Source organism: Salvelinus fontinalis, chromosome 33, assembly GCF_029448725.1.
Source record: "Salvelinus fontinalis isolate EN_2023a chromosome 33, ASM2944872v1, whole genome shotgun sequence".
NCBI lineage: Eukaryota > Metazoa > Chordata > Actinopteri > Salmoniformes > Salmonidae > Salvelinus > Salvelinus fontinalis.
The window spans coordinates 43,913,518-43,924,893 of NC_074697.1; positions in this window are offsets into that span (position 1 = coordinate 43,913,518).

Here is an 11,376-nt window from a genome sequence, read left to right on the forward strand (position 1 = left end):
CACTTGGAGTTTGGCAAAAGGCAACTAAAGACTTTCCGACCATGCAAAACAAGATTCTCTGGTCTGATGAAACCAAGAATGAAATATTTGGCCTGAATGCCAAGCATCATGTCTGGAGGAAACCTTGCACCATCCCTACGGTGAAGCATGGTGGTGGAAGTATCGTGCTGTGGGGATGTTTTTCAGTAGGAGGGACTGGGAGACTAGTCAGGATTGAGGGGAAGATGAACAGAGCAAGGTAAAGAGAGATCCTTGACGAAAACCTGCTCCATAGCGCTGAAGACCTCAGACTGGGGTGAAGGTTCCCCTTCCAACAGGACAATGACCCTAAGAACACAGCCAAGACAAAGCAAGAGGGGCTTCAGGACAAGTCTCTGAATGTCCTTGAGTGGCCCAGCCAGAGCTAGGACTTGTACCCGATCGAACATCTCTGGAGAGACCTGAAAATAGCTGTGCTTTGTCGCTCCCCATCAAACCTGAGAGAGCTTGAGAAGATCTGCAGAGAAGAATGTGAAAACTACACAAGCTTGTAGAGTCATACCCAAGAAGACTCGAGGCTGTAATCACTGCCAAAGGTGCTTCAACAAAGTACTAAGTAAAGGTTCGGAAAACTTACTGTATGTACAGTAAATGTGATATTTCAAATATATATATATACACACACACACACACACACACACTTGTAAAAATTTGTACAAACCTGTTTTTGCTTTGTCATTATCGGGTATTTATCATAACGCAAGGCGAGACCCAGATGCAGACACAGGAGGCAGATGGTTGGAGTCTTAAATGTTTAATAATCCAAAAAAGGAGGCAAAAGGTCAAAACCAGTTCAGAGTCCAGGATGTACAGAGTGGCAGGCAGGCTCAAGGTGAAGGCAGGCAGAATGGTCAGGCAGGCGGGTAGAGAGTCCAGAAACAGGCAAGGGTCAAACCTGGAGGACTAGAAAAAGGAGAATAGCAAAGGCAGGAGAATGGGGAAAAAACCCTGGTTGACTTGGAACATACAAGACGAACTGGCACAGAGAGACAAGAAACACAGGGATAAATACACTGGGGAAAACAAGCGACACCTGGAGGGGGTGGAGCCAATAGCGAGGACAGGTGAAACAGATCAGGGTGTGACAGTATTGTGTGTAGATTAATGAGGAAAAAAATGTTAAATCAATTTTAGAATTTGGCTGTAATGTGGAAAAAGTGAGGAGGTCTGAATACTTTCCGAATGCACTATAAACATAGTTTTCTGAAAAACATACAGCTACTTTGCAGCACCTGGCTTTTTTTGCTCTGTTTACTGTAACATAATATTCACTCCACTGTCTGGCCTAAAACGTCTCTAGTCTTAGTCAGAGGCAGATAAAGATGAATCTGTAAACCACATTAGACAGGCTTGTTCAGACCATCATCTGTCAAGTCTACAGTGTGTCTTGAGATTGCCTTTTGCGTAGATTTTCTGATACCATCTCCTTTAAGACTATATTCAAGAGGTAAAAAGGAACATCATACCCATTCATGACTATTTAATTGAATTATAGTTTAGACAAAGTTTTCCCAACACAAATTGTTACAAAGCACTCAATGTAACCTTATCTCTTTAATAAAATGCTCGAATTGAAGAAGGAAAGCAAGGGAATTTAATTCTATTTTTTAAAGAAATATATAAGATTTTAATATATTAACAGTTCTGCTGTTGTTTCAGTTACAAATTGGTTATGGTGCGTCTAAAAACACGAGCCTGTGAATTAAAAATCACCTTTTTATTCCCTGGCAGTGAACAGATGTGGAAACAGATGGGGATGGACTGCATGAAGAGGTTGACAATGAGTCAGAGAAAAGGCGGGGGGTCACTATGGATGAACCTTCTAACTCACTGACCCCAACTCCATCTCCATCTCATCTCAAATGACTATACTTAGTTGGCTGGCTTATACAGATGTAGGATCTTAATTTGAGACAGTTTGCTACAGCAGGGCAATAATCCTGCAGCAACAGGAAATACGAATTATTATGTGGAATATAATTAATGGAAACCTTTTGTAGGGGTTGATACATTTTTCCGTTATGGAAAATCAAGTCTGACATTTTAAAGTGGAAACTACGAACTTTAGAAGCCTTTTTAAACCTTGAATACACTACACGTTTGCATTTCCTGCCATGCAGAAAATTATCAGCAACAAAAGAGTGATCAAATTAAGATCCTACATCTGTACTTGGCTGTCTTATCACTTCACACATTTGTCTGATCACTTTCTCTAGGGCAAATATCATATACAAACAGGAATACTTCATCTATCAACTTGACCTACCGGCGATGCATTTCCTGCATCAACTTCCAAATCATCAAAGGGCGTTGGGAGGGGGGAACATTTATATTGTAGCTGATAGGAACCATTTTGATAAATGGAAATATTTGAGGACAGGAGGAGGAAGAAAGGGCATAATCAGAAATGTCGTTTGATTGCTGCATTGTATCAGGCTGATTTAAGAGGCGTATCAGTCAGACATAATTTTGTTTTTCTTCTTTACCTCTCTGTTTGGCCAAGGATGTCTTATCCTTGGGGATATGTGGAGGTTGTATTTGTCCACTGAGCAGTCAATGTGGAGCTGTGCCCTGTAATTGGACCTGTCAGCCTGTTTCAGGCAGCAGCTCGGAGAGATATTAAAAAAGTCTTCCCCCTTTACCGCTCGGTCATAGGACATTAGGCCAGCCGGTGGCTGAGGCACCTCACAAGCATACACAATCCCAGCCACGCAAACAACTCGTTTCCCGGTAAAAACACTCACTCTGCATGCCTTGGTAACAGACGATGGCGTGTCCAACACCCAAAATAATGACTTCTTTATTTTTCCTCGGTTATGGTGCGTAGTTACAGCTGAACAGATTGAGAGTGGGTAGGATTCTAAGATAGATGGCACGGTAGGCATGTGGGCACCTGAGGTGGGCAGGGGAAGGGATGTATAATGGATGGAATTCAATGCACTTCCTTTCTTCTGCTTACAAATGTCCTTCTGACTCAAAAATATTTGACTTCAACATTAAAGATGGACAGCTGCATTGGGTTTTATCCCCTGACATGGATGTGAAACAAAACACACAAGGAGGCATATAGACAAAAATCATGGCTCGCAGATATCATCACAATCAACAGTGACACTCATACCTTATTTCACTAGTGATGTTGGTCATGATATGTGGTATAAAATACACGGACAATATTTAACATCAGAAAAGGAGGCGGGCGGACTGTTTCCGCCTGATGTAATGCTCTGTCTGTACACAACCAGACAGATTGAATGTGCATCACATTTCGAAATGCTGTGAGTACAATCATCCTCAATCATGTTCATTCTTAATCGCTGAAGTATCACATAGCAGAGAACACCCATAGCAGAGGGCAGAGGGAAATAAAACTCAATTTTGAATCACACGTTAGTTTGGTTTCCCAAGTCTCTCTGGCGCCTTGAATTCCAACATGATTTTATCAGGCAATATCTATAGTAATACATGCCCCTTGCGTAGGTTGGCCACGTGAGCCCCCATGTTTCGGATATTGGAGGATTAAGCAACACAATGTTGGCATTGTTTTCTAAAATGCCCTAGTTTAATAATACCTACAGTACTGAAGTCAACAGAATAATTGGTGGCTCGTCATAACAAATAGCAGCACATGATCATTGTGAAAAACAGTACGCCGATATGTCATGGTATTGTGTCAGTAACATGATAGGGGAGAGGTGGGTGGGATGTTCTTGATACCAATCTCCCAGAACTCTGTATCCTCTGGCCAAGAGGTCCTCCCTCTGCTGGTGTGAGTGGTACTACCCAGCCTCCCACTCAACAGCTGACTAGTGGGCATGTCATTAGTACAGTCAGATGAAAATGCTTACCCTCCCAAAGTGTCCAATTTTTCATGCTGAAGTTCTACATATTTACTGCTTTGATGGATTGTTGCATGATACACGCTCAAAACTATAGTTTTGACATATTTCTATAACACAAAAACCTGTGTGGTTAATTTAACACATCATATGACTTCAGGTAGATTTCAAGAATCTGTCATATGTGACTATTATCGTGAAGTCAAATATTTTTCAACCGACTTATCCTGAGGGGCATAACTGCTATGATTCAATTTAACTCTGATACAAAGGACATTTATTTTTTATTTAAATAAAGACTGAAACCTCACACAGCCTGCTAAAAACGAATGATAGCCCTGGCAAAGTTCAACATTATTATTTTATACAAGAAACTGTAGAATTTCATAACACCTTGTTGAACGTGCAATTTGAAAATGGTAGAAGGTTTCAAAGATGGTTGACAGGAATTAATTCAAAAGTGACAGGAATTAATTCCAAATTCCATTCTGCTCCATCAGGAACTGTTGATTGAATGTGGAGAAGCGGCTTTTCTCTCTTTATACTGTCTTCAATTAACAACCCATCCTTCATATTTCCCTGCACAACCTCCCATCCTACATGCATATTAATATGCCTTTTCCCCCTCCAGAAAAGGATGAGTAACTGCCTAGCAACTCTGCCTCTTTCTGATTGCATTCATTACCAGGCTCCTTCCTGCCGTGCTGCTGTACTGTCCACCGTTCACAATAAGAACGGGGGAGGAGATTAAAAGAGGAGTGAATCATTCAACACATACTGTATGTCACGGGATATAAAATGTCAACATGATATAGAAGGTCAACGTGCCAATTTGAGTGCTATCATGGAAGCTTCCTTGTCAGCCTGCTGAGTCTGATCCATTCAGAGTGATGGAATATATTGACGGATGACATGAGAGAGCTTGGCGGACCACATTGTGCCCCTATCGAATCAAGTCAAGGGGGAAATGGTGGAGGACGGAGGTGTAACGTTATAGAGTAATCAAATGCTCCGAACACTTACTGTATTTCTGTCTATCATTGTGGGTAATGAGTGGGTGAACAATTGAATTTAACGTATGTAATCTGTTTTGGAAAATGAGGAAGGAGACTTGTTGTCAACAATGTGCAATAATATAACAGGTAAATTGGCAGAACCAAAACAAAAAGTAAGCATCAAAATACTTGCCGGAGGCTACAGAGAAGCTGTAGGGAGCTTCGGAGAAACACAGTGAGATTCTAGTCCCTTCTCAACATATATAGCTAAAGTAACAGTCAGAGAGAGACTTCATTAGCATGGTTCCCACACCCCATAGTTTAGCACATAACTAACAAGGTACCTCAGGCTAGGGCATAATGGAGTGTGCTTTTTCATTGAATCTATAGAATGTAAGCTGCATACATGCAACATTTTTCACGACCGCTTCAGAGAGTTGCATGAATACAGTGGAAATCCATACGCCATTGAGTTATCATTTCAAAAGATCCATGGCCCAATGCCGAAATCTCCAGTGGGTATGTTGTGTTGTGTTAGGATATACAGTGTATTCCACTGCTTCTTAAATGTGTTGCTTAATATTAACTTGTACTTTTAGTACTGTTTTGAACTAAGTACAGGGTGATGTATTAACACATTTTTCATTACTCAATCACTTTGCATTATTGGTTTGGACAATGTGGATTGAGCTCTTACAACATTCCGAAAGAGAAACGTGGGATCGTTTTTACAGAGCCAGCAGCATTTTAGCTTGACTTCAGATCCTCTATTACATGGATTAGCAATGTGGGGAAGAAGTAGCATGAGTGGTCATTATCTGCATTGGGATAATACAATCTAGAGACCAACTGCATGAGTGTATGTCTCTCTCTTTGTCCACCTCTTTCTGTGTAATATGATATTTCCATTTGGCACTCTATCCCAGACAAACTCAATGAGCATTGATTTGAGGATTGGTAATGCAGTCTCTACTATGGTATGTCATCGGAATGAAACACAGAGGCTAGACACATGCACACCTGCACACACACACACACGCGCGCGCGCGCGCGTACATATGCACACATACACACACACAACGAATGAAGAGTGTGCCCTAAAAATTGTCAAAGACTCCAGCCACCCAAGTCATAGACTGTTCTCTCTGCTACCTCACGGCTAGAGGTACCGGAGCGTCAAGTCTAGGTCCAAAATGCTCCTTAAAAGCTTCTACCCCCAAGCCATAAGACTGCTGAACAATTAGTCAAATGGCTACCTAGACCACGTGCATTGACTCCTTTTTTTTTACGCTGGTGCTACTCACTGTTTATTATCTATGCACTGTCACTTTACCTCTACATACATGGACACTACCGTTCCAAAGTTTGGGGTCACTTACAAATATCCTTGTTTTTGAAAGAAAAGCAATTTTTTTTGTCCATTACAATACCATCATATGGATCAGAAAGGAAGTGTAGACATTGTTCATGTTGTAAATGACTATTGTAGCTGGAAACGGCAGATTTTTTATGGAATATCTACATAGGCGTACAGAGGCTCATTATCAGCAACCATCACTCCTGTGTTCCAATGGCACATTGTGTTAGCTAATCCAAGTTTATCATTTAAAAAGGCTAATTGATCATTAGAAAACCCTTTAGCAATTATGTTAGCACAGCTGAAAACTGTTTTTCTGATTAAAGCAATAAAACTGGCCTTCTTTAGACTAGATGTTCATTTGAAGCATCAGCATTTGTGGGTTCGATTGCGGGCTTAAAATTGCCAGAAACGAAGACCTTTCTTCTGAAACTCGTCAGTCTATTCTTGTTCTGAGAAATGAAGGCTATTCCATGAAAAATGGAAAGGGGAGTGGGAGTCCCCGGTGCACAACTGAGCAAGAGGACAAGTACATTAGAGTGTCTAGTTTGAGAAACAGATGCCTCACAAGTCCTTCAACTGGCAGTTTTTTCATGGAATAGCAATATGATGTGTCGGCCAATCAAAGGTAGCTATCATGTTAAGAATTGGAAGATTGTATTGCTCTCTTGCAGTTAAAGCCTTATTCAGCACCTTAAATGCTTTCGTAACAGCCTAAAACTACTCATGTCTCTTCAAGCTCACATTGCTGACAAAATCATGCAGCTCTCTTTATGACTAAGCATCTGCTGCTCCAACTATCCCATCCAGGCAACACAACATTCACTGGCAGTGTTTTCTTTCTACTGCTAATGCATCTATGGTTGAGGTAGCAATATACCATCCCATTTGTTTTGTTACTTCATAGCCGTTCCAGACAACAGTCCTTGGAAAAACTGTGCAGTCTGTCAGCTTTTACCTTGGTTTCACAGCCAGCCGGCAGCCTGAGCACAAAGTACAAATTAAAAACATCTCACGGATTCCTAACGACAAAGTCATACCCTTGTTCAGATCCATCTGCCAGGGACACCCTCGTCGACGGGACGCTAACACCAAGTCTGGGCTCGCCTCCGAGGTCAACACTTTTCCACAAAGCTTCAGGCAAACACTGGCAGCACAGGCTCTTATGGGCATACATCAACGTGCAAGGTCTAATCCAGTGTATAAGACCCAACCCCACAGATCCATCACCTCAGCCCGCCGCACTGCAGCCCTCGCAGGGGGAGGAAGCTACCCGAGGGCCCAGGCTGAATGGAGACGAATGGGCCGTGACAGCACAGCCAACCGCAACAAGAAACATCACTTACTGCTCAGAGGATTGCATCGGCCCTGACAACATATGCCTGAGCGAGTGGAATTAACAGGGCGGCGAGCTAGCAATGTGTAAGACAAGTATGTTCTGCACTTAGCTGGTGTTACACAGAAATCTGCTGCACAGGCTTTCACTGTCAAAAGTTCCCTATGATAAAGTGGGATGTGTTAATGAAAAAATATGTTTTGTATGCCGTCATAATATAAAATGTATTTATTGTTTTTCAACACTGTACTGGCCAGACAGGGGACATTCAATGAAGACACAGCAATTTGTTTAGCTGTTAGATTATGGTAAGTAAGTTCAACCGCAAGCTGTTAAAAACTACTGTGTTGAGAATGAAAATCATTGACCAATCTATTCTCATTGGTCATTTTTTAACAGTCTGGTAATAGCACCCGCCTACACAATTCTGACATACAAACATGTTTCCATTCAAACACATAAGCACGTCAATGAACTTGGCATCCACTGAAAACACAAGCGTTCACTGGTTTACATGAAAAATGTGGAGGATAACATTGTGAAATGTACATGTAATTGTGTGGGAAGCATTTAATAGAGCTTGATAATCCATCTCCCTGTTGAACTAATCCTGTTTACCCATGGAGATTTTACAAATAAAGGGAAAATGTTGATCATCAGCAGATATGGACAGAGCCCAAATTAACTTGGCAGTGAGGGTGGAGGAAAATAACTTGCTGTGCATTTTCTCATGAATACATGGAAGAATACCCAACTGAAACCTTTGGAGGGATAACAAAGACATTTCCATATAATGAAAATAAATATGAAACAACAAACAGGTTAATGCAGTTTTCCAGCTTATTAAAGGCGCATACAAGTTGAAAATGTACAAAGCAATATGTCCTTGTCAAAAAGTAATCTATAATCTTAACATTATAGACATGCATTCTCTTTAAACGATGTCCAAAAGCTTTGAAGTAGACTGTGTGACAAACACATTCTTTTTTTTGTAAACAGAGCAAAAGTCTTCATTATGTACAGTGCTTTCAGAACCCCTTGACTTTTTCCAAAGCGTGTTGTGTTAAACCTTAAACCTTAAACACAATACCCCATAATGTCAAAGTGGAATTATGTTTTAAGAAATGTTTACAAATTAATTAAAAATATAAAGCTGAAATGTCTTGAGTCAATGAATATTCAACCCCTTTGTTATGGCAAGACTAAATAACTTCAGCAGTAAATCTTTGCTTAACAAGTCAAATAATAAGTGCCATGGACTCACTCTGTGTGCAATAATAGTCTTTAGCATGATTTTTTTATGACTACCTCATCTATGGGTACAAATAAAAAGAGCAGACATTGAATATCCCTTTGAGCATGGTGAAGCTATTAATTACACTTTGAATGATGTATCAATACACCCGGTCACTACAAAGATACAGGCGACCTTCCTAACTCAGTTGCTTGAGAGGAAGAAAACCGCACAGGGATTTCACCATGAGGTCAATTGGGACTTCAAAACAGTTACAGAGTTTAATGGCTGTGATATGAGTAAACTGAGGATGAATCAAAAACATTGTAGTTACTCCACAATACTAACCTAAATGACAGAGTGGAAAGAAGGTAGCCTGTACAGAATACAAATATTTCAAAGCATTCATCCTGTTTGCAATAAGGCACTAAAGCAAAACTTCAGAAAATGTGGCAAAGAAATGAAATATATGTCCTGAATACAAGACGTTATTTTGAGGGCAAATCCAACACAGCACTGAGTATCAATCTTCATATTTGCAAGCATGGTGGTGGCTACATCATGTTATGGGTATGATTGTCATTGGCAAGTACTAGAGAGTTTTTTATACAAATAAATTAAATAGAGCTAAGCACAGGCAAAATCCTATAGGCTCAGTTTGCTTTACGACACTAGGAGACCAATTCACCTTTCAGCAGGACAATAACTGAAAACAGAAGGCCTAATATACACAGAAGTCGCTTACCAAGATGACATTGAATGTTCTTAAGTGGCCTAGTTACAGTATTGACTTAAATCGGCTTGAAAATCTATGGCAAGATTTGAAAATGGCTGTCTAGCAATGATCAACAACAAACTTCACAGAATTTGAAGAATTGTATAAAGACTTACCCAGAAAGACTCATAGCTGTAATCACTGCCAATGGGATTGTTATAAGATTTTTATTTTATTTTGCAGGATGAAATCTCGAGATGCACCATCTCGTTTTCTAGAGTGTGCAACTGAAAAAAACAAAAACAAACAAGCAATACGTTCCTGACCTTATTTCCTTTGTTTTGTCTTTGTTAAGTATGGTCAGGACGTGAGCTGGGTGGGCATTCTATGTTATGTGTTTCTATGTTGGGTTCATTTTCAATTAGCCTGATATGGTTCTCAATCAGGGGCAGGTGTTTTACGTTTCCTCTGATTGAGAACCATATTAAGGTAGGCTGTTCTTACTGTTTGTTTGTGGGTGATTGTTGCTGTGTCTGTTTCACCACACGGTACTGTTTCGTTTCGTTCATGTTTTTGTGTTCTCAAGTTCAGGTCTGTTAACGTCGTTTATTATTTTGTAGTTTGTTTAAGTGTTTTTTCCATCTTCGTTTACCTAATAAATAGTATGTATTCAAACCACGCTGCATATTGGTCCGATCCTTGCTCCTCATCAGACGAGGAGGAAGACGAGCGTTACAAAATACTTAGTAACACAAATAATATGGAAACTAATATCAAATAAAAACATAAATTAAATAATATAAAAAGTAATAAAAACATACAGATGAAGTCGGAAGTTTACATACACCTTAGCCAAATACATTTAAACTCAGTTTTACAATTCCTGACATTTAATCCTAGTAAAAATGTCTTAGGTCAGTTTGGATCACCACTTCATTTCAAGAATGTGAAATGTCAGAATAATAGTAGAGATTTATTTCAGCTTTTATTTCTTTCATCACATTCCCAGTGGGTCAGAAGTTTACATACACTCAATTAGTATTTGGTAGCATTGCCTTTAAATTGTTTAACTTGGGTCTTCCACAAGCTTGCCACAATAAGTTGGGTGAATTTTGGCCCATTCCTCCTGACAGAGCTGGTGTAAATGAGTCAGGTTTGTAGGCCTCCTTGCTCGAACACGCCTTTTCAGTTCTGGCCACAAGTGTTCTATGGGATTGAGTTCAGGGCTTTGTGATGGCCACTCCAATACCTTGACTTGGTTGTCCTTAAGCCATTTTGCCACAACTTTGGAAGTATGCTTGAGGTCATAGTCCATTTGGAAGACCCATTTGTGACCAAGCTTTAACGTCCTGACTGATGTCTTGACATTTTCCTTCAATCTCTCCACGTAATTTTCCTCCATCATGATGCCATCTATTTTGTGAGGTGCACCAGTCCCTCCTGCAGCAAAGCACCCCCACAACATGATTCTGCCACATGCCTTACGGTTGGGATGATATTCCTCGGCTTGTAAGCCTCCCCCTTTTTCTTCCAAACATAACGATGGTCATTGTGGCAGAACAGTTATATTTTTGTTTCATCAGACCAGAGGACATTTTTCCAAAAAGTACGATCTTTGTCCCCATGTGCAGTTACAAACCGTAGTCTAGCTTTTTTATGGCGGTTTTGGAGCAGTGGCTTCTTCCTTGCTGAGCGGCCTTTCAGGTTATGTCCATATTGGACTCGTTTTATTGTGATACAGATACTTTTGTACCTGTTTCCTCCAGCATCTTCACAAGGTCCTTTGCTGTTGTTTTGGGATTGATTTGCACTTTTTACACCAATGTACATTCATCTCTAGGAGACAGAATGCGTCTCCTTC